The sequence below is a fragment of the Bubalus kerabau genome, chromosome 8, assembly GCF_029407905.1.
Source record: "Bubalus kerabau isolate K-KA32 ecotype Philippines breed swamp buffalo chromosome 8, PCC_UOA_SB_1v2, whole genome shotgun sequence".
NCBI lineage: Eukaryota > Metazoa > Chordata > Mammalia > Artiodactyla > Bovidae > Bubalus > Bubalus kerabau.
The window spans coordinates 73052018-73077470 of NC_073631.1; the positions used below are offsets into that span (position 1 = coordinate 73052018).

The window sequence follows — 25453 nt, forward strand, 5'->3', positions numbered from 1 at the left end:
GTTGTATCTGAATCTTTGAGACCCCACAGAGTACAGCACATCAGGCTCCTCTGTTCTTCACTGTCTTCCAGAGTTTGCTCAGATTCGTGTCCATTGAGTTGCATGCATTGAGGTGATGCAATTAACCATCTCATCCTTTGCTGCCCCTTCTTTTGCCTTCATCTTTCCCAGCATTTGTGTCTTTTCCAGTGAGTTGACTCTTTGAATCAGGTAGCCAAAATATTGGAGTTTCAGCTTCAGCATCAGTCCTTCCAATGAATATTCAGGGTTAATTCCTTTAGGATTGACAGGTTTGATCTCCTCATGGTCCAAGGGACACTCAAGAGTCTTCTCTAGCACCACAATTCAAAAGCATTAATTCTTCAGCACTCATCCTTCTTTATGGTCCAGTTCTCACATCCATACATGATTATTGGAAAAACCATAGCTTTGACTATATGGACCTTTGTTGGCAAAGTGATATCTCTACTTTTTAATACACTGTCTAGATTTGTCATAGCTTTCCTTCCAAGGATCAAGCGTTTTTTAATTTCATGGCTGCAGTCACTGTCTGCAGTGATTTTTGAGCCCAAGAAAATAAAATCTGTCACTGCTTCCACTTTTTCCCCTTCTATTTGCTATAAAGTGATGGGGCCAGATGCCATGATCTTAGTTTTTTTAATGTTGAGTCAGACCATGCAATTCAAATCTGTGGCTTACAGACTGGTGAGAATGCGGGCACAGAAAGGACCTTGAAGCCAAATGTTAAACAGGGGACTCATAATCAATCCTACATGCCTTTGACCTTCAACATAACAAAAGATCCCATTTTTAGGAAGTCAGAGAGAGTGGGGAATGGGTTTGTTTGTTTGTTTGAGGTTTTTAAAAAATTTTTTTCTAGAATCCCTCTTCCCAGGAATAGCCAAGTGAAAAGTACGAATTGCTGACTTGTAAAGGCCTTGAAAAGCCATCTGTGTTTTTTATTGTACAAAGGTACTGACCTATAACAGGGGAAAGAAAGCTGATCTATCGCCAGGATTAGCTTGAGAAGCACTGCTTTAAATGCAATCTTGTGAGGCAGACATGTTCTGAAATGACTTCCTGTCCTCCCCTTTTCTTGGGTGTGGGCTGATCCTGGTTACTCTCTTCTAACAAATAGAGTATGGCCAAAGTGATGTAATGTCATTTCCAATATTGGGTTATAAAAAGACTGTGTCTTATATCTTGCTTACTATCCTAGTCTGTTTAGGCTGCTATAACAAAATACTATAGAACTGGGTAACTTATAAACAGCAGAAGTTTATTGCTTACAGTTCTGGAAGCTGAAAGTACAAGGTCAAGGTGCCGGCATGGTTAGTCTGGTGAGAGGCCTCGTCTGGGTTGCAGACAGCTGGCTTCTTATATCCTCACAGAGTGGAAAGGACAAGGGAGCTTTCTCAGTGGCTTTTTAAAAATTAATTTATTTATTTTTGGCTGTGCTGGGTCTTCCTTTCTTCGTGGGCTCTTCTCTAGTTGTGGCGATTGGGGGTTCCTTTTCGTTTCTCATTGCGGTGACTTCTTTTGTTGCAGAGCATGGGCCAGAGTGCTCTTGGGCTTCAGTAGTTGTGGCTTGGGGGCTTAGTAGTTGCGGTTCCCTGGGGCTCAAGCACAGGTTCAGTAGTTATGGTGTGCGGGCTTAGCTGCTCTGTGGCATGTGGGATTTTCCCAGACCGGGGATCTAACTGCATTGGCAGGAGAACTCATTACCACTGAACCACCAAGGAAACCCCTCAACAGCTTTCTTAAGGGGGCTCATCACCTAATCACCTTCCAAAGGCCCCACTTTCAAATACCATCACCTTAGGGGCTAGGTGTCAACACATGGATTTGGGGGGAACACAAGCATTCAGATCAAAGCACTTACCTTCTCTATGCATCTCTTGCTCTCTCCCTCTTGGAGAGTAGCCCTATATAGCAGCTCATGTGGCTGTGCAAAATTGATTGCTAGTGGGAAGCTGCTGTGTAACACAGGGGAGCCCAGCCTGGTGCTCTCTGACGACCTAGAGGGGTAGGATGGGAGGGGTTAGGGAGGCTCAAGACAGAGGGGTTATATATATAATTATTGCTGATTTGTGTCATTGTGAGATGGAAACCAACTCAACATTGTAAAACAATTATCCTCCTATTAAGAAATTAAAAAAAAAAGAAGCAGCTCACATGGAAAGGCACTGGTATCTTCAGCCAACAGCCAGTGAGGACCCGAGGCCTGCCACAGCCACTTGAACAAGCTTAAAGCAGGTCCTTCCATGCTTGAGGTTTGAGATGATGATAGCCCTAGCCAACTCCTTGATCACAGCGTTGTAAAAGATCCCCAAGTCTAAAGATGTATGTAAGCTGCACATAGATTCTGACTCAGAAATGACTCTAAGATAATAAATATTGTTTCAAGCCACTAAGTTGTGGGGTAATTTGTTACACAGTCTCATTAACTAACATAATCTGTGTCAGAAGAGAACATCAGACAAGTGGAAGGAAAATCTAAAAATGCAACTGCAGCTGTGTAGTATGGTTAGTGAAATATTTCATGAATAATTAATGACTGAATTAATAACATTACAACAGTACATTCTGAGCCCTTCATGCAATAATCTGGCTTACCCCTATAAATATAAGATTGCAACTTGACATGAAAGAGATCACTGAAACACTTCTGGTGTGAGGTAAACACAAGTATTTTTTCTCATAACAATTTATCTATCTGAAATTAGTAGGAAAGAGAACTGGTCAAAACCTTGTATCCTTCTTTTAGAAAATTTCTGCTAATATGAGCCACAAGAAATATAAATTTGTGGTAAAAATTCCAGGGTTAAGCAAAACAATTTCCAGGATTAATAGCATATTTAAAATCTAAGATATAAATTAAGATATAAATCATATTATCTATGAAGAATTACATAGCTATTCTATTACGCTATTAAGATAGCTATTAAGCATAGCTAGTTTCGTAACAGGCATAGTCACAGGAATTTAAATGAATCTGCAATTGTGAGACATTTTGCCAAAGGCTTCTGCAAAATACGTTCATGAATGACCTGATTTGCAGTCTAATATCTACCAGTCTTGATGAATCAATGGTACTTCATGAAGAGGAACTTTATTCTTGCTCTCTTGTTAGTCTGTAATCTTCGGAAAGTTGCTTTGGACATTGGGATGGTGATGATTACCATCTGTGAGCCATGGTCACATACGGCTTTCATTAGAGGAGCTACAATGTACTGAACCCCACTCTTTTGGGACCTTTCCAGGCAGGATCTCATTTACTCCTCACAGCAACTCTATGAAGTAGGTACTACCTCCGTTTTGTATTGTCTAGACAAGGAACCTGAGTTTCAGGGTCGTGATCGTGGACATGCCCTCGGTCAATGCCAGAGTCAGAATTCAATCTCTCCACTTTCCACCACAGTCCACACTGCCTCCGTGCTGTTCCTTGTTTACTCCTGACTCATCCTCCTCTTCCTGCAGGAGAGGATGCCCTTTCTCAATCACCTCGTTCTTCCCACGGCTTTTGTTGCCTGTTACGAAACTAGCTCACATCTTATCTTCTCTGCAAAGGGAAATGAAGTACTGTTTTTGTCTCTTAGTACATCATTGCTCCATCCTTCTTGATCTCTTACACAAAAATAACCAGCCCTGTTTTTACAGCAGCCTGTGTGGTGTGGCTCTTTGGTGATCCCTACACTGTTTTGACTCCTATTTGTCCATGTCAGCCTCAATTACTATCAGCAACACAGTAGGCACCCATTGGTGACAGTCATTGGGATACAAAGTAGGGGAGGACAAGAGCTTACAGTCCTATTAGGGAAGCAAGATGTGAACGGGGCAAAATGCTGCCACTGATCTGGGCACCTAAGTCTCCTCCTGTGAGAAGTATGCTTGTGTAAGGCCAGGCTTATGCCGGGAAACTCAACAAGCTAAGTAGTTTTGCTGCCCCCATCCCCACCCCGACACCTTGTCTCTGTATGTGAATTGGAATTCTTAAAAGTCAGGTTAGGGTTTCCGAGTTTGCAGTTAGGTGGGTAGGTGGGTCAGTGGGTGGGTGTGTGTGTGTGTGTGTAAGGGAATTGCAGGGACACAAAGGGAATTAAGAAAAGAGGTCTAGGAAACAATGGAGTGAGGCCAGTCAGCAGCGAATGACAAATCTACAACAGTTTGCAATAGAGACACGTGAGAGTAAAGGGAAATAGCTGTAACCAGCCTTGGTCCTGTCTATGAATGGTGGATCCCTAAACTATTGTGGGCCTGTTCTGTCTAACCAGTCACACAAACCTAGTCAGGGTGGCTAACCACTATCATAAACAACCCCCAGACTCAGTGACCTAACCCAGTGAAAGTTTGCTTTTTTATTTCACAGTCCAGAAAGGGGTTTACAATAGAGGAAGTCTGTGCTCTTTGGTGTCACTTGAGGACACAGGCCCTCTTCTCATTGGTATCCTCCTTTAGGTCCTCAGCCTTCTCTCCATTCAGCTGGCAGATGGAGAGAGTGAAGATCAAGCCCGGTTGGGAGGATTTTATGGGCCAAGCCTGGAAGTGGCCCCCATGACTTTCGCTCACATGTCATTGTCCAGAACTCAGCCATGTGGCCTCACCTAAGTGCAAAGGAAGCTGGAAGATGGGGCTGATGGTCTTCCCAAGACCAGGGTGGAGAGGGTGGATATCTGTCTTTGGCACATCAAATGAGCTGCTGCCCCTTGGTCTGATTTTTGTATTCTACTTATTCAGAAACCATTTATTCAGTACTACTGGGCATCTAGTTCTTTTTGACTAAAAATATTATTTTAGCCACTCATAGTAAATTAACATACAAATGTAAAACCAGAATGGTTTGTTCAAAGTAGAGCAGCACTTCACACTGACAGTCTGAGTATTTAGGAAATGCTGCCTAAACAATATGGATGGACCTAGACATGATCATACTGAGTGAAGTCAGTCAGACTGAGAAAGACAAATATTATATGATATCACTTACATGTGGAATCTAAAATGTGACACAGAAGTAGACTATGAAACAGACAATCTATGAAACAGAAACAGACTCACAGACATGGAGAACAGGCTTGTAGTTGCCAAGGGGAACTTGGCATTGGGAGTTTGGGATTAGTAGATGTAAACTATTGGGAACTTGGCATTGGATTGGGACTTTGGAGTTAGCAGATGCAAACTATTATATATAGAATGGATAAACAAGATCCTACTGTGCAGCATAGCAAACTATATTCAATATCCTGGGATAAACCATAATGGAAAAGAATATAAAAAAGAATGTACATATATAATTGAATCACTTTGTTGTATAGCAGAAATTAACAAAACATTGTAAATTGACTTTACATCAATAAAATAAAACTAATAAGAAAAAAAGAGCTGCCTGATCAGATTGATCATAGCCTATGGTACATATGTGGGGAGAGCTTGGGATTCTTCAGTTTAATCCTAACTTGCCCCAAGCAAGGAGAAGGCAATAGCAACCCACTCCAGTACTCTTGCCTGGAAAATCCCATGGGCGGAGGAGCCTGGTAGGCTGCAGTCCATGGGGTCAGGAAGAGTCGGACACGACTGAAGCGACTTAGCAGCAGCAGCAGCAGCCCCAAGCAAATCATCCTGGGAAGGGTACCTACATCTCTGGACCCTGTGCCTCTTGCCAGCACAGTCAGAACTTGAACTGGACAGGTTTCTAAGTTCCCTGCTCACCTTGAGTGTCTCAAAGTCTTGGTGACCAATGAGGAGTTATGTTAAATTACAACCAAATTCATGTTCTTACTTAACTATGAGGCTTTCAGTCCGATGACACCACCACACAGCTTTAGAAAATAATTCTTAATAATCTCCAACTGGAATAAGAATCTGAACAGCATCCTCTCTGACAGCTTTCCATCTTTGTGATGCATCCTCCTTATTTTTTGCACATGCCCCTGCCTGATGACATTTTGAAAGTCTAACACTCACATTGGTTTTCACTCTCCAACTTTACACTATTTGATGAGGGAAGCAGCAGATAAAGTGGATTGTAGGGAAAGTCACTGGTCATCCACAAAGTAGGAAACCCAAGCAACCAGCACTGAGAATTCATATAAGTGCAGTTTGCCGAGGACCGATTTACTGCTCCTTTGTTAATAAGAAGCTCGTTTTGAGGCCAACAACCCTGATCATTATTTAATAAGGTTGATGGTTTTTTTAATTATCTAACAGAGGTTTAGTTTAGCACCTGAATTCTCATTTGTTTAATCATCTCTCAAGCATACTTGTATTTTTGATCGCAGCTATACTATTCTCTTTACTAATTCACATCATTAACCAAGTCCTGCCTGTTTCTTTGTCCTTGCTGGTTTTTTCTAATTAGTAGCTTTATCTTCCCAAATTCTGGAATCTCTATCTGATCTTAACTCAGCAGCAGCTTTCTGATTGCCAAACTACAAGAACAGAAAGCAGGCCTTCCTGGGCCATCTAGATCTGCTTCTGAGCCCCCGCCAAACTTTGACTGCCTTCATCTACCTTTTTTAAAATAAAATAATTTTAATATTTATTTATTTGACTGCATCAGGTCTTAGTTGGGACATACGGAATCTTTTCTGTGTCACTTGGGATCTTTCCCTGTGGCACACAGGCTCGGTACCTCCATGGCATGTGGGATCTTAGTTCCCCAAGTCCCCTGCATTGCAAGGCAGATTTTTTTTTTTTTTACTTTACAATATTGTATTGGTTTTGCAAGGCAGATTCTTAACCACTGGACCACCAGCTAAGTCCCTTTACTCATCTTTTTAAAAGATAAATACTAGCCATAGTTTCTGCTTGCTGACCAAATCTTGTTTATGATATTGTAGTGGGTTGAATGTGCATGCATGCTGAGTCACTTCAGTTGCGTCCAACTCTTTGTGACCCTTTGGATTGTAGTCTGCCAGGCTCTTCTGTCCATGGGATTCTCCGGGCAAGAGTACTGGAGTGGGTTGCCAATAGACCCTCCTAATTGATGTCACCATACCAGACCTCAAAATGTGACCTTTTTTGGAAATAGGGTCTTTGCAGGTCAGGACTGAGGTAAAGCACACTGGATTCGGGGTGGGGCTGAATCCACAAAACAGACAGGGACACACACCGCCCTACAGAGAAGAAGGCAAGGTGAATATGGAGGCAGAGGTTGGAGTGACGAGCCATTGGAAGCTGGAGGAAGCTCAGAAGGGTTCTCCCCTTGAGCCTGCAGAGAGCACGGCCCTGCCCGCCCTTTGATGTCAGACTTTCTGGTCCCTGGAACTGTGAGAGAAACACCTGTCGTTTTAAGCCACCAAGTTTTTGTGTGGTAACTTGTTAGGGCATTTCTAGGAAAGTAATCAGATATTTTTCAATTTTCCTTCTGTTTTTGTTTTGTTCTTGTTATTATGTAAGAACGATATTTTTTCCTGAGTAAAGACTGCGATACTCTGGGTGCTGCCGAGTTACTGGCAAACTCAGAGCCAAGGTAAAGGAAGGAGTGTTGTGGAACAGGAGTTACAACAATGATGTCAGCACTCTGGAGGCCTGCTCAGGTAAGGGCAGACAGGTTGGGGGCTTGTCTGGGAAGCCGCCTGAACCCTGTGCCTCATGTCTTACCTTCAAGGCTCCATCTGCACTGACTCTTGTCCTGTCCCCCACTTCTCACCCGCTGGGGGTCCCAGCCAAACAGTGTTGGGCTTTTGTAAGAGAAGTGGATAAAACTTATCAGTGACTTCCTTTCTACAACTTGAAATACTTTTTAGTTTTTCTCCTGCTGATAAAAGCAATCTATGTTCCTTGTTAAACAACACCAATAGATAATACAGAAAGGCAATAGGAACTTAAAATCACCTAGAATTTCACCACCCAAGATAAAATTACTTTTTAATGTAATACCCACACCTGTATTTATATTGTTTTTATAAAATAATTTTTATAATTTATATAACTTACCATATGTAAGTTATATAACAATTTTTATAAAAATAATTTGTTTTGGTAACAATTTTTTTGGTAACTGCTTTATAAAAACCACTTATAATGCTTACACCACTTATTGATCTTCCATATAAACAAATATAGTTCTATACGGTCATCTTTACAGGGTGCAAAATATCTCAGAATACACATGTACCTTAATTTAAATAGTTTCCACTAATAGGTTGCTTAGTTGTTGTTATATTCTATTATAAACTACTTCATGATAGACTTCTTTTATATATAATTTTGGGCATGCATCAGATTATTTGCATAGCATAAATTCTCCCAAATTTTTGAGTGAAAGAATATAAACTTTTGGAGGAATTAGACATATTCTGCCAATTGCCCTCTAGGAAGGACAGTGTATGATGGATTTTCAGTGCTTTTTACCAGTATATCCTAATTTTGAATTACAGCAAATATCCCCTGATTTTCTCAGTAAAACTATCATAGCCTTGCTGTTACTGACATCTAGATTAGAAAGAACCTTAAAAAAAAAAAAAGAGTTTCATACAGTAATTGTTTTCCTTCAGTTGTCTCCTCTTTCCCTCTCTGTCTTATTTCTGTTTGAAAGTGCTTTGTGATCAGTGTGTTGTTTACTACTCGGTGCCTTTTACAAGCATCAGTTAACTGTGAACATGACTCTCCCTGATGTATGTCTTTCTTAATTCAGTGGCAAGTGCACTTTCCCAATTCTGCTGCCCTATATCTCTCCAAACCTTCAGGATTGCCAAGATGAGTTAGGAAGAAACAGTATCTGGATCTGTTTCCTACAGAAGTGTCAATATTTGCTAAAACAACGAGCTGGGAGTACCCCCATGGAATGCCATCTGTCCTTGTCTTTGAAAGCCTGCCAGAAAACCATTTCACAGCCAAGAGATGGTTACTTGGCATAACTGACACTGAAATTCCGCAAGGTGGCTTTCAGAGCTGAGACTGGCTGATGTAAAGAAAGGCTTTGCTATGGGTAAACTGGAAAGTATAGAAATGGGGTTCATGTTTGAAACTCTAAACTAAGGGTTGTTTACCAAAATATTTCCCATAGGAATCTTTGAATCAGCAGGATCACCTAGCTGACTGAAACATTCAGATCGTGAACATGTCATTTTCTTGTATAGTTTTTCAGGACACGAGCATCTGGTAAGATGAGACACAGTTTCCTTCTTACAGTCCGATTATTTCAACCATGCTGTTTCCTAAGCAAATAAGCCTCCTACTTTCTTCTATGACATATGGAAGCTCAGTTCTGTTACAGTTTTAGAGGGGAGGCGTAAGACACAGAGCCCTGCTTCTGAAGTACCGTTGGTTGCCTGACTTAGGTTCCATAGGGAACGTGGCTACCTGACTTCCCTTGGAGAAAACCCAGATTCCCATGAGCAGGAACCTGAAGAGTAATTCAAGACATCATCTTGGGTCTGAGTGAAATCCTTCAAAATACATTAGATGGCTTTCAGGGCCCGGTCCTCCTCCTCCAGACTAGTGCTCGGTGGGATGTTTGCCACTCCGAATGTCAGTCCATCTGTGTGTTGTCCAGCTCTCCCCAAGAGAATACATTCATTTGGGAATCTTGAACCATCTGTAGAGCCCAAGTCCACAACATTCTCGTGATCCCCAAACACGCCATTCAGCTCAGAGTCAGACACGACTGAATGACCAGCACTTTCACTTTTCATCCATTGGGAGCAAACAGACAATAAACAAATAGTTTGTCAGGGGGTGATATATGCTAAAGATAAATAAATAAAACAGGGAGGAAAGGCTGCAGGGAGCAAATTGGGTGTGCAGGTGCACATTACATAAGGAGGTAGATATGGAAAGTCTGACCTGCAGGAGGTGAGGGAGTTCAGTTGGGGGAAGGAGAACGTCAGGAAGGCAGAATAGTAAGTTCACAGGCTCTGAGGCAGGAGAGCACCAGCTATGTTCAAGGAATAAGGGGGAGGCTGTGCGGTATGAAGGGAGAGCAGTGTCAGGTACCAACTCACGCTGGACATCACACCATCGTGAAGGTTTTGTATTTTGCTCTGAGTGGGATGGAAAGCCAATAGAAACTGTAACAAGAGATTAATACATGTAAGACACTTAAGGCTTGCCAGGAGGCGTTAGTGGTAAAGAACTTGCCTGCCAATGCAGGAGACATTAGAGATGTGGGTTCAATCCCTGGGTCAGGAAGATCCCCTGGAGGAGGGCATGGCAACCCACTCCTGTATTCTAGCCTGGAGAATCCCATGGACAGAGGAGCCTGGCAGACTACAGTCCATGGGGTTGCAGAGTCGGACAAAATTGAAGTGACTCAGCATGCACACAAGACACTTAAAACACCATGCACAGTAAGTACTCCAAATTCTAGATTTTTACTTTCCTTGACTCTAAAGGTAACCTCCATTCTGCTTTATGAGAATGATCATTTTTATTCTAAAATATGGCAGAAAGGATAGAAATCCTGATCTTAGAGATCAGATTTGTGGTTGCCAGTGGCAAGGGGTGAGGGGAGTGGGGTTTGGAGGGCGGGGGGTGTCAAAAGACATAAACTTCCAGTTATAAAACAACTTAAGCACTAGGGATGTAATGTACCACATGATAAATACAGTTAACACCACTGGGCTTCCCAGGTGGCTCAGTGGTAAAGAATCCACCTGCCGATGCAGAAGACACAGGAGAAATGGGTTTGATCCCTGGTTCAGGAAGATCTCCTAGAGGAGGAAATGGCAACCCACTCTAGTACTCTTGCCCGAAAAATCCCATGGACAGAGGAACCTGGTGGGCTACATTCCATAGGGTTGTAGAGTCAGACACAACTGAGAGAGTATGCACGCTCGTCATGTATGAAAGTTGTTAACAGAATAAATCCTAAGAAGAAAATCACAAGAAGAAAAATTTTTTCTATTTCTTCAGTTCTGTACCCATATGAGATAATGGATGTTTGTTAAATACTTAAATACATGAAGTAATAATCACTTCATGATGTATGTAAGTCAAATCATTATGTTATGTATTGTAAACTTACCTGTGTAAGTGCTGTATGTCAATTATACCTCAATAAAACTGGAAGAAAAAAAACTTCATTAATATTGAAAAAATCCTGGTTGTACAACTTTAGGTCCAATATTAACATCCTCCATCTACAAAGAGGATTGGTGATTAGAAAATTATCCCATATTCAAGACTGGGTTCTTTACCTTTGCTGTTCGATGATTTATTTTCTAAAAAACTTCTTATTATGAGTATTTTCAATCTTAAAACAAAATTAAGCTAGAACCACCCAGCTTCAAGTAATTATCAATTCATGGCTAATCTTGTTTCTCCTATATTAGTGTCTATATTCTTTCCCCTCCTCACACTGAATTACTTTACAAATCTCAGACACATCTTCATCTGTGAATGCCTCAGTATATACCTCTGAAAATAAAATCTTTCTTTTTTGCTTTACCACATTACCATTATCACACCTACAAATTTAATGATAATTCCTTGAGAGCATAAAAAAATCCAGTCAGTCATCAAATTTTCCTGGTTGTCTCCTTAATGCTGTTTAAAAATAGTTGATTTGGGGACCTCCCAGGTGGTCCAGTAGTTAAGACTCAGCACTACCAACGCAGGGGGCAAGGGTTCCGTCCCTGGTTAGAATAGAATAGGATGGGATAGAACAAAACGTAAAACAGCTGATTTGTTTAAATTGGGATCCAAACATGCACTTTGCATTTGGGTGTTAGGTCTTGTAAATCTTTTAAGATCTGACTATTCACCCCCTGTTGTTCTTTTTTCTTGTCATTTATTTGTGAAGAAACTTGGTCTTCTGTTCCTTAGATGTCCCTCATTTGGGATTTTGCTGACTACCTCCCCATAGAGCTGTGAACATGTTCCTCTTTCCCTTTGTTTCTCCTTTAAACTGGTAGTTAGTTCTAGGGGCGTAACCAAATTGGGTTTTTTGCCTAGACCTCGTGAGAAGTTTCTGAACTTCCTGTTACACCCCATCAGGAGATATGCCCTGCCTCTCTTTCTCTTTCATTTGTAATACACATAATATCAAATTAGCATTTTAGCCACATTAAAGAATACAACTCAGTAGTATTTAGTACATTCACAATGTTGTACAACCATCACCACTATCTAATTTCAGAACTCTTAGGTCACCTCAAAAAGAAATCCTGTACCCATTAAGTAGTCATGTCCCATCTCCCACCCGCCAGCCCCTGGCAGCCATGAATCTGCGTTTGGTCTCTCTCGATTTTTCATATGAATGGAATCATAGGACACATGTCCTTCTGCGACTTGCTTCTTTCACCTAGTATAATGTTTTCAAGGTTCATGCAAGTTATAGCATGTAGCAGTACTGCATTCTTTTTATGGCTGAATACTACTCTATTGTGGATATTTTATTTATGCGTTTCTCTACTAATGGACATTTAGGTTGTTTCCACCTTCTGACTTCTGTGAATAATGATGCTGTGAACAATTGTGTACTGTTTTGCTGGCATGCCTGTTTTAGTCCCTAGAAATGCCTCTCTTTTTGTGGTGCTAGGACTCATGAGTGGGTTCAGTTGGCTTCAGCTTGATTCATATAAGATAATGTTCCCTGTGGGCCTTTCATCTATTGATTTCAGCCACCACTGATAACCACTGCCTATTCCAGTAGGGATCCAACAGCACAATTCTCATAGAGGCAAGCATAAAGGTCAAGGTGGCCTAACCACTTTACTTTACATGGAAACCTCAGTTAACATTAAAGCAGCACTGTTCTGGGCAACGAAGCTCATGCATTCCTCCAAGGGGAAGAAAAGGGGTAGTGACCGAAAAGTGTGGGAAAAGCTGATATGATAGATGCTCTTGCTGCAGACTGCACTGTCCGCTCATGTGGTAAGCTCCCAGGAAGTTGTGCAGTCAAAAATCCTGTTTTGCTAAACCAGTAGGGCCTGAAAACTCACGTGACCTAGCATCAAGCATCCTCAGACAGGTGGCATTGAGAGGCAGGATAATGGAGTGGTTGAGAGCACAGATGTCAGTGCTAGATTTCTATGGCTCAAATCCTATCTCTGCTGCTCAATAGCTGTGTGACCTTGGGCAAGTTGCTCCACCTCTCTGTGCCTTGATCTCTCTCTCCATGGAGGGGATAAAAGCAACACCTATCTCATAGGGTCTTTTACAAGGATTAAAGGAGTTAAGATATGCAAAAGCACCAGTGCCTGGCCACAGGAAGGTGCTGAGAGTTACCTGTTATGATTAAATTGTGGGCCTAGAGGACAGATCAGTGATTTCAGGCTGCTGGCTCTGAGAGCTGCTGGGGTGCTGGGTAAGGAGGCAGGGCAGGGTCGCTCCAGGGCAGGTGAGCAAAGGAGGGAGGGGAAAGACTTTGCACATGGGCGAGTTGGTGAAGGGAGAGCTGGATCCTGGACTCAGCAGACATCCCTGGTGTTGGAACAAGGAAGGCTTCAGTGCCCCCTCCACTCCAGTGGGCCCAGACCACAGTTTGCTCCTTTTTCCTGAAAAAGGGGGGTCATGGCCACGCTCACATCCATGTCCCTAGGTTGCCTAGGGCTCTCCTCCTGGCCTTCTCTCCAGTGGTTCCCATATATCTCTCGTCTCTTCTCTCTACTATCAGGTTACAATTTTTTCATGATGACTCAGCTTGTTTTCCTCTTTATTTTCTACATGAGAAATGGAGAAGGAAATGGCAACCCACTTCAGTATTTTTGCCTGGAAAAACCCATGGACAGAGGAATCTGGTGGGCTACAGCTAATGGGGTCGCGAAGAGTCGGACATGACTAAGTGACTAAGCACACACGAGAGGAGAGAAAACCTTCCCTGGGATCATTAACCACAGCTTTCCTTTCTCTTGGCAAGAGCCTGGTGAAGGTGGGGTGGGGGAACTGCCTGGAAACTGCCAGGTGAGTAGAATCCAGTGTCCGCCCATCACAGTGTCCAGAGGCTTCTGTGTCCCCTTGCCCCTGCTGCCTGGCCTGTCAGCTTGGGGGCTCTGCGTGCTCAGTGGCCCAGTTTTCACAACCAGCCTCTCACCAGCCAGCCCGGTGGGGTACTCCAGCTCCATCCCTCCATGGTGGCATGGGACCTGTTTCATCTCATTACATAATTAGCTAAAACTAGACCAAGTCACTGCTTTTACCAGGCCTTTTGTGTCCTAAGCCTACCTACTCCCATTTGATTTTGGAAAAATCTAGTCCTTTCCACTTTGGGCTGAAAAAATATATATTTGGTTTATGTTTAAAAATTGTTTAAGGATGTCAATGCAACTAACTGCCTTCCTCTCCACTCTGCCGGCACCTTCCTGCCTCTTTTTCTCATATTTGCCATGTCCTCTCTAGGCTGTGTCCTCAGCCCTGTGCTTGGGTAGGAAAGCATCCTGGATATTGGGCATCTATGTCTTCCCGCCTCTTGCCTGTTCTGTGTCCCTCTGCCCTCTATCAGCACCACCTCTGGACCAATTTGGCGGATCCCAGCCCTGGGTTCACACTTTACTGTTGTGGGATCATACAGCAGCTTGGTATATTTAGGACAAACTTCACTGGCATATAGGAAGCTTTGATGGTTTCCCATCCACTACTTTCCTGTTCCCACACCAGCAGCAGCCTCAGTCCCTGGGTCAGAGTGAGAGCCAACCCCCAATTCATAATCACCATTAACCTTAAAAAGTAAGTCGAGGGACTTTCCTGGTGGTCCAGTGATTAAGACCCGCTGCTGTCAATGCAGGGGGCCCAGGTTGGATCCCTAGTTCAGGGAACTAGATCCCAGATGCTGCAGCTAAAGATCCTGCACTCCACAACTATGACCCAGAGCAGCCAAATACATGTTAAAAAAAAACCCCAAAAACGTTAGGTCCGTAATTGACATTGCTCATTCAGAAAGCATGAGATGCTAAGTCTAAACTATTCAAGGCTAAGCTCTTTGTGAATCTGAGTCAGCTCCTTATTGTCCCTGTTGTAGGGTAAGGGAGTCAGAGAAGGCGAGGTTCGGAAAAAGAATAGGACTGGCACTTTACAGGAACATCTGTAACACCTTTAATGAGTAGAGAAGGGGCAGCAGTCAGATTAGTGAGCTGCTGCACTAACCCAAGAAAAGAGTAAGTATATATAGGCATATATGTGGAAATCTACTGTCTTAAGGGGGCCTGTTCTTCTCCAAGATTGTTCGGAGTTGTTTTCTCTTAAATGGCTGGGGCAAGGAATTCTGGAGAAGCTGGACCAGCTGGGAGCTGGGCGTAATCAACCTTAATGTCCGCTTTTTTTTCTTTGGGTGAGAGAGTTCTTTGTTTTGCATAGAATGGTGGGGAGGACCTGGAGGGGAGTTTTAACTCCAGGCTATTTTGAGCCCTGTAACTTTCTTTCACCTGTTGTATCTGATTCTTTGCAACCCCTTGGACTGCAGCATGCCAGACCTCCCTGTCCTTCACTATCTCTCAGAGTTTGCTCAGGTTCATGTCCATTGAGTCGGTGATGCTATCCAAACATCTCATCCTCTGCCACCCTCTCCTCCTTTTGCCTTCAGTCTTTCCCAGCATCAGGGTCTTTTCCCTGTCCCTGAGAAAGTTGCTCAGTTATGTCTGACTCTTTGCGACCGCACGGACTATACAGTCCAAGGGATTCTCCAGGCCAGAATACTGGGGTGGGTAGCTGTTCCCTTCTCTAGAGGATCTTCCCACCCCAGGGATCAAACCCAGGTCTCCCGCACTGTAGGTGGATTCTTTACCAGCTGAGCCACCAGGGAAGCCGTCACTACCCTGTCTCTAAAGGTGGCCTGTGGTTCTTTTCCCAGATTCACACTCTGGGTGAGGAGAAAGGTAGTGAGATGCTCCTAAGATGAAAGTCATGACTGCTTCCCTTTCCTGAGGGTCTCCAGCCCTGGGCTCAGGGCACGTCTAGGCAGTGCCCCAAACTGCTGGTGTGTTCTGAGGGGAGAACTGATTCCACAACAGAAAGAAGTTGCCTCACAAGAATGAAAGGACAACTTCAAACATGCTGGCAGAAACGCATCAAACATCAGCCATGAAGCAACCCTCCAGGTCATGCCAGCAGCCAACCTGTCGCGGGCTGTGGAAACCAATGACCAAAGAAAGAAGGAAGCACACCTGAGCCAGCTTGCTCTCGAGCTGCAGTATGCAAATGAAGGCACAAGGTAGTTGCTTAATTCCTACACCTGTTCTGACTTAGCACCAAGTAGAAGTGCTGAACTAGGATTTTGACAGGTTGCCAGTGCTGGTAGTGGATGCGGAAAATTTCACAGTGATACCACCCACCTGGTGCCAGGGAAGGGACACAGAGCCCATGGAGTCTGCCTTCAGCTGTGTGGAGAAGCCTTCCTCCCACCCACAGGGAGGACTTGGGCTGCTGCTTGGCTTCCCTGGAGTAGCTTACAAATAAATTAGCAGGACCTGACATTTAAAATTTTACCAGTTGTAGATTTTTAGAGTGTCAATGGGGTTTGGGTTTCATGGTTGCTGCTAAAATAAATGTGAGCAACTCGCATGACTATATTCAGTTTTCACTGATTTAATTACTGCTTAGAAAAGAAATTGCCAGATGGAAAAGACATCGGCATCATGCCTCACATTCTTCCTGGTGTTCGAGTCAGAGTCAGTATTGATCAAAACCTTTCAGTGGCCTGTAGTTTCCACCCAGTGGTTTTAAAGTGACATGTAATTAGTTGGCTTATTTGTGGCCCCTTCTTCATGGCTGTGCCTTGAACAGTATCAAAAGAGACCTGTCTGGGGCCATTTACTAAATCTTTAAGTTCAGTACCTTGTGAGCTTCCAGAACCTTTGTTGGCAGACTATGGAAGTGTTTTAAAATGCAAGTGGGAGAAAAATCTTGAAAAGATGGTAGACTCGTTTATAGAAGAGCTAGCAAATTATGACTTTTCTGAAACATAAAAAAGTGTATGCATCTGCTTTAAGTGGCTTTTTATTAGTGGAGTGCATGGCCTGCTTAATAGATAGTAAAACCTAAGGCCTGGCAGCAGTTTTAACTCTCTGGGGAGCACAGATTCCGTTCAAATGGCTTATGTGGTTCGTGGTAAGATCAGAATGGGTTATGAGAGAAAACCCAACTCAAATGTCAACGCAGTGGTTCTAGGACTAAAGCATTGTTACTGGCAGGTGGGGTGTCAACCATTTGGTGGATTTGAACTATCGTCACAGATTGGGAGAGGACCTTGGCCATTATTGTCTCCAGCTTCCCCAGCCTCCAGTCCTGGAATCTGTGACAAGCTAGATGGTTGACCTTGCCCAGGACTTCACAGGCAGCCTACTTCATGGGTGCCTGCCCAGATCTAAGCTTATACAGTTTCCCTGTGGCCTTTAACCACCCAGCCTGCTCTCTGAATGTCCCAGAATGAATGCAATTTTATAAGACAGGTTTTCTAACATCTGAAGTTAGGTTGTATGTGTCCTCTAACTTGCCTTTTCCTTTTTGAGGATGATTCTGTAGATCCAGATCCTTCTGAGGTGGCTTAGTTAATCAAAGAGAATGAACTTGCCAGAGACAAGAGGACAGTGCTGCAGCCAAGCAAAGAACAGTAGCTGTGCTTCTAAACTAGACTCTCCAAAGAGCCCATGAACATTTTCTAGACCAGCATCCCATCTCATTCAGCCTTTCCTCCCTCTCAGAGTTTCCAGATGTTTTACCATCCTGAGGTCCAGCATTAGCCAATGGTCTTAAAAGGGATGCCTAGCAAAGAAAGGAATATGGGAGGTATGGTCTGGTAGGGTGCCCTTTTCTGGGCAGTGTACTTCTGGATGGTTGGATGTCGAGACACTCACCTATCTCCTAACTATACTTTAACATTTCCTGAACATCTTTTGCACATTATTATTTTCATGATGTAAATTATGTAAAATAGTACAACCACTTTGGAAAACAATTTGGTGTAGTAAAGTTGACCCAGCAATTCCATTTTCAGGTATATTCTCTATAGAATCTCTTGCAAATACACATGTAAAAGAATGTACATAGTAACACTGTCTACGAAAGCAACAAAAACAAACGAACAAACAAAACTGGAAATATGTCAAATGTCCACTGCCCGTTGGATGAGTAGATACATTGTACATTCTTTTTATTATTGTGGTAAAATGTACATAACATATAATGTACCATTTTAACTATGTTAAAGTGCAAAGTTTTGTGGAATTAAGTACATTCACATTGTTATGCAACCATCACCACCACCATCAGCAGAAATTTTCATCTTCCCAAACTGAAACTCAGTATCCATTAAACATTAGCTCCCCATGTCCCATTTCCCTCAGCCTCTGGCAAACTATTCTGCTTCCTGTCTCTATGAATTTGACTGTTCTAAGTACCTCATGTAAGTGGAATTGTACAGTGTTTGTCTTGTGTTACTGATTTATTTTACTTAGAATAATGTTTTCAAAGTTAATCCATGTTGTTATCATGTATTGGAGTTTTACTCCTTTTTAAAGCTTAGTAATATTCCACTGTATATTTATACATAGCACATTTTGTTATCCATTCATCCATAGACAGATGCTTGGATTGCTCCCAGCTTTGGCTCTTGTGAATAATGCTGCTATGAACATGGCTCTACAAATATTTGCTCAAGTCCCTGTTTTCATTTCCATGCAGTATATACCTGAAAGTCAAATTGCTGAAAGCCAATTCCATGTTTTGAGGAATTGTTATGCTGTTTTCCACCGGAACTACACCTGATCACTCTTTTTTTTTTTTTAACTGCATATATTATAGTATAACTACTTATTAGATATTGCCAAACTTTTTCCTAAGATTTTATTTATATAGATATATCTACATGTATTATATCTACATTTTTATAGAGGTATCTCTATGTATATCTATAGAAATATCTCTATATCTATTTCCATATCTGAAGTGTATTTAGAGTTTCTGGTGACCCAAACCTTTCCAACACCATTACCAGATTTCTTAACTTTGGCCAATTTAGTATTCTTAAAATTATCATTTTATCATGGACTTAATTTTTATTTCCATAATTACCATTGCAGTTACTCATTTTATATATGTGAAAGTTTTGTTTTCACATGGAAGTCTTTAATCCATTAAGAATTAATTTTTGTATGATGTATGATAGAGGTCTAATTTTGTTCCTTTTAACATGATAACCAAATATCCTGACTCCATCCTCTTCCCATTACCATTATCTCATATATCAAGTTCCCATATATAGTTGATCTGCCTCTGAGCTTTTTGTTCACTTGGTTAATTTGTCCACCTTCATTATTGGCATCTGTTTTATTTATTAGGAGATAACAATGAGGTATTGAGAGAGACCGATGCCGAACACTTGGGTACTTTATTGTCCGGTGTTGTAACTGCAGCTGGGTATGGACGAAGTGGTTGGAATTGGCCTACTGGTTGATTAAAGTGCATGCACTCATAGAGCTCATATATTTAAATATGAACACACATATTTAAGTCCTGATGATGCAATGTGGTAAGTGTGGTAATACAGGAATAGCTGAAGTGATATGAGGAATCACAATGAAGGAAACAACTAATTCCAGTATTTGGGTATCCAAGAGGGTAACAGAAGCAAATAGCATTCCAAATAGCAAGTGTATGGTGTCATAGTTGAGAGCTGAGGTCTAGGGTTAGACAAATTTAATATTGAATCCAAGTGTCCACACTTATTAGCTGTGTGACTCTGACAATTCTCAGGGTTGAACCTCAACTTCCTTATCTATTCAACAGAGATAATAATACCTCAGAAATTATCTTATCTATTCAACAGAGATAATAATACCTCAGAAATTATCTTATCTATTCAACAGAGATAATAATACCTCAGAAATTTGTTGGGAAAATTAAACCCAAAAAAGAAAAACAAAGGAAAAAGAAATGAACAAAGAAGAAATACAAAAACAATTGGAAAACAAGGATTAAAATGGCAATAGGTATATACCTATCTATTATTTTAAATGTCAATGGACTAAATGCTCTGATCAGAAGACATAGAGTGGCAGACTAGATAAAAAAACAACTAAGCACCTACAATATGTTCCCCAGAAGAGACTCACTTCAGGGCAAAAGATACAAACAGACTGAAAATAAGGGGATAAAAATATACTTCATGCAAGTAGAAATGGCAAGAAAGCGAGGGTAGCAAAACTCATATCATACAAAATAGAGGTTTTAAAATAAAATTTAAAATGAAGGCCATGAAGAAAGACAAAGAAGGCACTATATAATGATAAAGAGATCAATATTAGAAGAGAATGCACCCAATATAAGGGCACCTAAATATATGAAACAAATACTGACAGACATAAAGGGAGAAACTGACAATCGTACAATAACAGTAGGAGACTATGACACCCCACTGACATCAATAGACAGATTAACATACAGAAAATCAACAAGGCAACAGAGGTCCTAAATAACAGTCCAATTGGAGTTAATTGATAGCTACAAAACACTACACCCAAAAAACCCAGAATACACATTCTCTAGGTTAGACCACATGCTAGGTCATGAAATAAGCCTCAACAAGATAGAAATTATTTCAAACATCTTTTCTGACCACAATGGAATGAAACCAGAAGTCAACCACAGAAAGAAAAACAGGAAATGAATGACCATATGAAGATTAAACAACATGCTACTAAGGAAACCAATGGGTCAACAAGGAAATCAAAGAAGTGAGAAAATATCCCAAGACAAATGAAAATGAAAACACCACCTTACAAAATCTATGAGTTGCAGCAAAAGGAATTCTAAGATGGAAGTTCACAGTGATATATACCTTCCTAAGGAAACAAGAAAAATCACAGAAGACTACAAAAGACCCAGAATTGCCAAAGCAATCCTGAGGAAAAAGAACAAAGCTGAAAGTACAAATCTTCCAGACTTCAGACAATACTACAAAATACAGTACTGAAAACAGCATGGTATTGGCACAAAAACAGACATGCATCAATGGAACAGAACAGAGACCCCAAAATAAACCTTGTTTATTATAAATAAACCCCATATACCTAGGATTGATTAATCTATGATGAAGGAGGCAAGAACATACAGTATGAAAGATGATCTCTTCAGCAAGTGGTATAGGGAAAGCTGCATGTAAATCAACGTAATTAGAATATTCCCTCACACTAAATTCAAGACTAAATTCAGAATGGCTTAAAAACCTAAATATAGGACATGACACTATAAAACTCCAGGAAGAGAACATAGGCAAGACACTCTATGATATAAACCATAGCAAAATTTTCTTAGATCAGTCTCCCAAGGCAAAAGAAATAAAAGCAAAAATAAACAAATGACCCCTTATCAAAGTTAAAAACTTTTGCACAGCAAAGGAAATCAACTCCAAATAAAACAACAACCTACAGAATGGGAGAAAATATTTGCAAATGATATGACCAACAAGGGGTTAATGTCTAAAATATACAAATAGCTCATACAACTCAATTAAAAAAAAATTGAAAAATGGGTAGAAAACTTAAATAGACATTTTTCCAAAGAAGATATACAATGGTGAATAGGCACATGAAAAGATGCTCAACATTGATAATCATCAGAGAAATATACATCAAAACTACAATGAGCTGTTAATTCACACCAGTCGGAAAGGCTATCATCAAAAAGTCTACAGAAGATAAATACTGGAGAGGATGTGGAGAAAAGGGAATTCTCATACACCATTGGTGGGAATATAAATTGATGCAGCCACTATGAAAAGCAGTATTGAGGTTCCTTAAGAAACCTAAAAATAGACCTACCATATGATCCAGTAATCCGACTCCTAAGTATATATCTGGAAAGAGTAAAAACTCTAATTTGAAAACATAATGCACCCCGATGTAGCACTATTTATAATAGACAAGACATGAAAACAACCCAGGATCTATCAACAGATGACTGCCTTAAGAAAATGTGTTATATATATAGAAGCCCACATATATACATATACATGGGCTTCTCTGGTGGCTCAGACAGTAAAGAAGCTGCCTGCAATGCAGGAGACCTGGATTCAATCCCCTGGAAGATCCCCTGGAGAAGTGAATCCAGATGGCTGGGAGAAATATCAATAACCTCAGATATGAAGATGACACCACCCTTATGGCAGAAAGCAAAGAGGAACTAAAGAGCCTCTTGATGAAAGTGAAAGAGGAGATTGAAAAAGCTGGTTTAAAACTCAACGTTCAAAAAATGAAGATAGAGGCATCTGGTCCCATCACTTCATGGCAAATAAATGGGGAAACAATGGAAACAGTGAGACTTTATTTTCTTGGGCTCCAAAATCACTGCAGATGGTGACTGCAGCCATGAAATTAAAAGACACTTACTCCTTGGAAGAAAAGCTATGACCAACCTACACAGCATATTAAAAAGCAGAGACATTACTTTGCCAACAAAGGTCCATCTAGTCAAAGCTATGGTTTTTCCAGTAGTCATGTATGGATGTGAGAGTTGGACTATAAAGAAAGCTGAGCGCCGAAGAATTGATGCTTTTGAACTGTGGTGTTGCAGAAGACTCTTGAGTCCCTTGGACTGCAAGGAGATCCAACCAGTCCATCCTAAAGATCAGTCCTGAATATTTATTGGAAGGACTGATGCTGAAGCTCCAATAGTTTGGCCACCTGATGGGAAGAATTGATTCATTTGAAAAGACCCTGATGCAGGGAAAGATTGAAGGTGGGAGAAGAAGGGGACGATAAAGGATGAGATGGTTGGATGGCATCACCGACTCGGTAGAGATGAGTTTGAGCAAGCTCCGGGAGTTGGTGACGGACAGGGAGGCCTGGTGTGCTGCAGTCCATGGCGTCACAAAGAGTTGGATGTGACTGTACTGAACTGAGCAACACAGATAGAACTAGAGAATACCGTACTTAATGAAGTAGGTCAGAAAAAGAAGGACAAATGATATATCACTTATATATGGAATCTAAAAAAAAATACAAATGAATCTATATACAAAACAGAAAGACTCACAGGTATAGAAAACAAACATGATCACCCCTTTGGAGAGGGAAGGGGCAGAAAGACAAATTAGAAGTATGGGATTAACAGATACACACTACCATATATAAAATAGATAAGCAACAAGCATTTACTTTATAGCACGGGAAATATTCGATATTGTGTAATAACCTATAATGGAATATCATCATTATAGGTTATTACTGAATTATTTTGCTGTACACCTGAAGCTAACACAATATTATAAATCAACAATAATATTGTGAGGAGAAAGGATCAGCAGGTGTTAGCTCCATTTGTGACACAATCTATAAACAATAACTGAATAAAAACACTTCTAATAAACTTTTGGGGGCTGTAAAAAATAATTTTGACACCCTGGCTGTTCCCAAGGCCTAGGTAGGTGTTCTCAGGGTCCTGGGCTCCGTATTTTTAACAACCTCCAGAGAAGACTCTGATGTTCCAGAACACTCTTTGAAAGAACCTTGTAGATTAAGCATTTTCAACTGTCCCCCGATCTTTTTTCGTCTCTGACTGCAAATTCTTCTTCAGAAAAGTCTCAAGAATTGCTCTTTCTTTTCCATTCTCGCTCCCCCCACCCCCAGCAGCTGAGGGTCTCAAGCACAGTTTCCTGGGTAGGTCAGGTGGCATCTCCGTGTCACTGCCGCCCTGCGGCTCCTCTGCTAGACAGACAGAGCCTGCTCAGAGACCCCTCTCTTTCCACCGCAAAACGGAGCTACATTCTCTTCAAGCAACAGTTCTCTCAGACAGCAGCAGAGAGTTGGCACTAAATCTGATTCCACGCATGTGTCTTTCTCTTTTGTCTTGAAATACAGCATACAGCTTTCCGATTTCCTGTACCTTAGTTTTCTGTCTTCTGGAGTCACTGTCTCCAAAAGAGCAGCTTTAAAGGCGGAACTTGGAGCCTGGGGGCTTGATGTTTGATTTACAACTCCCTTCCCTTTTCTCCCGGGAAGCCCAAGGTCATTAATGCAATGCGCCCTCTAGAGGCCGGCTGAGCCATGCCAGTTAAATCCCGCGGAGGTTCTCTTCCGCCTTGACAACAAATGAAATAACCTAAGCAACCCGCAGTGAAGTGGCAGGGAAACGTTTTAAAGTCGCTGTTTCTCTTAGAAAAATAATCTTAGCCTAAAGTCTGACGGTCACTTTCTCTGGACAACTCCAGTTTCTTTAGTACATTTTCATGTGAAGCTGGTCTACCCTGTCCCAAATTTTTTGGCGGTATCTGAGACCCCCGAATGCCTAATTTTCAGTCTAGATTCCTTGTTTGTATGAGGGAGTCTCTTCGTAAGTTTGTCAAACCCAGGTTTTCGAGGTCGACTTAATTTTACCCTTTATGAAACAGCTTAATTTAAGATGAGAGAAAAAAAGATGAGAGAGAGGAAAAAAAAAAAAACCATGGAAAAACATCCGCCCTGTGTGGATACGTTCCCATAAACCTACCTACTGCCTGCAGTTAGTTGCTGTGGTCTTGATAAGTTGATGAATGAAAAAGAACTGGAGGTTCTGCAAGGTCCTCTTCAGGAGGACATTGAGAAGGACCAGAATCCTGCCCTATCTGCATCTGTGGTCCACAGGAGTGGCCTTCTTGGAGGAGCCGGACATTTCACAGGCCCATGACTCTGTAAGAGGCTTGCACATACGCACTGCGCTTGGGAGCCAGCGTCTGAAGACCACATGAAGTGGCCTACCCTGGGGAAAAAACGTGCCCAGGTGTTCTTAGTTAAGAGGTTGCTAATACTCACCTTGAGGGAGAAATTCACATTAGTTTAACCAACCTTGTATGCTTCCAGTTCAAGTCAAAAACCTGATGCTGCCAAATAGCAACATTCGCCCTTATTCATTTCTCAAGTAGAGTGAAATAAAATTGATTGTCAATAAAATATTTAGCACATCTAGGCTAGTATTTGAATTATAATGTCTCCTGCAGGCTTTAAAATGTCCTCTCTCTGCTTATTTCATTATTGATTAGGCAGACAAAATTTTTACTTAATGCAGTGACTATAATGTGTTTACTGGGATTAATTTACTCACTCTTGAGGATGAATTTAATTCTTTTATGATAGCAATTTTTCCTGGGACTTTTTTCCCCCAAAGGGTCACATCCAAATTTATTAGACTGCTACATGGTTCACAATAATCTGGGTATAACTGAATAATTTACGCCTGTGTTTGCTAAGTCTGGCTGATCATTAGAATTATCTTGGGGAAAATCTTAAAAATACAGATTCCCAGATCTCACCCTAGACCCAATGAAGCAAAATCTCTGGAGGTGCAGCTGGGACATTCTTCCATTTAAAGGTGTTCCTCAGTGATTTTGGGGCAGTAGCCAGGCCCCTCTTGATGGTCTAGGGTTTGGAAACTAATCAATATAGTTTGCTGCTGCTAAGTCGCTTCAGTCGTGTCCGACTCTGTGCGACCCCATAGACGGCAGCCCACCAGGCTCCCCCGAACCTGGGATTCTCCAGGCAAGAACACTGGAGTGGGTTGCCATTTCCTTCTCCAATGCATGAAAGTGAAAAGTGAAAGTGAAGTCGCT

General features: G+C 41.5%; 2 long non-coding RNA genes across 4 annotated transcripts; one reads left to right on the top strand and one right to left on the bottom strand.

Annotated features, from left to right (window-relative positions):
- Positions 1-1263: 1263 nt before the first annotated feature.
- LOC129659325 (uncharacterized) lies at positions 1264-24956 on the bottom strand. Of its 3 annotated transcripts, XR_008717979.1 has the most exons (5): positions 24358-24956; positions 10967-11004; positions 7600-7679; positions 1883-2018; positions 1264-1700 (listed from the first exon to the last, which is right to left on the bottom strand). It is a non-coding gene; the product is annotated as an uncharacterized LOC129659325 (long non-coding RNA). The 3 variants fall into 3 exon arrangements; XR_008717980.1 differs by lacking the exon at positions 7600-7679; XR_008717978.1 differs by lacking the exons at positions 7600-7679; positions 10967-11004 and having other exon boundaries at positions 24358-24955.
- LOC129659326 (uncharacterized) lies at positions 15234-18429 on the top strand. Its single transcript, XR_008717982.1, has 2 exons — positions 15234-16087; positions 17385-18429. It is a non-coding gene; the product is annotated as an uncharacterized LOC129659326 (long non-coding RNA).
- Positions 24957-25453: the final 497 nt, after the last annotated feature.